This window comes from Bos indicus x Bos taurus, chromosome 8, assembly GCF_003369695.1.
Source record: "Bos indicus x Bos taurus breed Angus x Brahman F1 hybrid chromosome 8, Bos_hybrid_MaternalHap_v2.0, whole genome shotgun sequence".
Lineage (NCBI taxonomy): Eukaryota > Metazoa > Chordata > Mammalia > Artiodactyla > Bovidae > Bos > Bos indicus x Bos taurus.
Window position 1 is genome coordinate 100,534,737 of NC_040083.1, and position 2,625 is coordinate 100,537,361.

The following is a 2,625-nucleotide window of genomic DNA, read 5'->3' on the forward strand; positions in this document are numbered from 1 at the left end:
ATCTCTCTGGATTTTCATATGAAAAAAAATTTTTTTGTTCTTTGTGACACTATATTTGAGAACTCTGTTACCTTGGCTTAACTGATATACATATATGTATATGAATAAAATACATATATGTATAAAAATGTCTATGAATATATATATAGACATAGACATATATATTATACATAGACATTTTTACTGTAATCCCAAGGGTTCAATGATACCCTGTAACCTAGACTGTGGCTTGATCTGAGAAAAGGAGAGATTTCTGATGACCTGCCCTCTGGAGTGGGCATTTGTCAGAAGTGGGCACATTAGAGATGTTACAAACTCTAATGTACAAACTCTTTGTACAAACTCTACCTCAAAGCACTGGTTGCACTTAACTGAATGCCTCTGCCAATCAGCCTGACTTCTCTGACAACATTAACTCTGCCAGAAGAAGAGGCAGAGTAAATTCCACAGATTAAATGGTAATTATGGACATTAATGGAAGACTAGTCAGCAATATCAGGACCAGACTCCTGATATACACAACAAATGGATGAATCTCAAAAACATGCTGAATAAAATTAGACAGATCCATAACAGTGCCTGCTGTACAATTTCATTTCTATGAAGTTCCTGAACAGGTGAAACTCATCTGTGATGTCTGAAACAGAACAATGGTTGCCAAGGGACTGGGGATTGACAGAAGAGGCACACAAGGAAATTTCCTGGGGTAGAAGAACTATCCTATATCTTGCTTTGTGTGGTGGTAACATGGGTGTACTAAGTGTACAAACTCATTGAACTGAACATTTAATGTTGATGCAACTGATTATTTGTAAATTATACCCAAATAATATACTTTAAAACACAAGTATAATTATCTGGATATATCCATACAATGGTATTTCTAAGGTAAACTGTTCTGGAATAATACTCAGCCACAACATACATCCTCTGGGGGCTACTGTTGTGAATGAACATATATAAACACTGTGACATCCTAGAGAATGATTGTACTCCTATAAAAAACCGAGATAAACTATACACATGTCCTAAGAAAAATTAACTTTATAATAAGTCAGGATAAATAATAAGTTCCTACTATATAGCACAGAGAACTATATTCAATATCTGATAATAACCTATAATTAAAAAGATATGTATATGTATAATTGAATCAGTAGTATACAGCAGTAGGAGAAGGCAATGGCAACTCACTCCAGTACGCTTTCCTGGAAAATCCCATGGATGGAGGAGCCTGGTAGGCTGCAGTCCATGGGGTTGCTAAGTGTCAGACACGACTGAGCAACTTCACTTTCACCTTTCACTTTCATGCACTGGAGAAGGAAATGACAACCCACTCCAGTGTTCTTGCCTGGAGAATCCCAGGGATGGGGGAGCCTGGTGGGCTGCCGTCTATGGGGTCGCACAGAGTCGGACATGACTGAAGCGACTTAGCAGCAGCAGCAGCAGCAGCATCGGTATACACCAGTATCTTACACAACAGTGTAAATCAACTATACTTCAATTTTAAAAGTTTTTAAATAATAAGTCAGTAGATTATTCCTATGTTTGAAGCCTGTGATTTTCCATGGCTACTATTCTAATTTTATATAACCATAAAATATATAATTAATAGCATGTATCTTCTGGCTTTAGTAAATATAATAATTATATGACCAAACAATTGACCAAATATGACCAAAATTTTGAGATTTTTATTCTACAATTTCTTCTTCCTGTAGTTCCACTTTCCTTCTCTCACTGTTGAATCATATGTTCTGTGCTCATTGCTCAGGAAAATATGTAACAAAAGGGAAAATAGAAAAATCAAAAATCTTTATAGAAAAACCTGACCTCCTAGACGGGGATTTACAGGCATAAACAGTATGTATAGACCTGAAGGAAAAACAATACTCTTGGAATGTGAGAACAACAGAGAGAGGTCTGTGTATCCTGAGAACAGACGGCTGCCATTACAAAGTACTACAGACTGGGTAGTTTAAACAACAGAAGTTCATTTCCCACTGATCTAAAGGATAGAAGTCCAAGGTCAATGGTTCTTTCCTCTGAGGCCTCTGTCCTAGGCCTGCAGATGGTGATTTTTCTCCAGATGTGTTTACTTGGTCTCCCCTCAGTCTGTGTGTATCTGTGCCCTAGTCTCTTCTTATAAAGACAGTCCTATTGGACTAGCGTTCACCCTTATGACCTCACTTTACCTTAATTACCTCTTTAATGACCCTGCCTCCAAATACAATCACATTCTGAGGTGCTGAGGGTTAGGATTTCAAGGTATGAAATCTTATTCATGATTGCTAAGAACCTTTAGCCACCCTGTATCTGCACCATGGGAAGATTACAAATCTAGAATAGGAATTAACTTGATATAAAATACGGCTACAACCTTGGGAGGACGGCTCCACAGGTAAGACATGACCTCACAGAAGTCGCTGCTAATATGCAGAATACAGAGCCACAAAGGTTGGGGGGAGGCGGGTGCACAGTTGAAACAGCAACACAGGATACTTTAAAAACCCCTGGGAAGATGCAGTATGATCAGGAGGAAGGAAGTAATAGCAATTGAGCCTTGATATAATTTGCTGATGAGGTTAATTTATCTCCAATTTCTGAGAAAATATCCAGAAAATA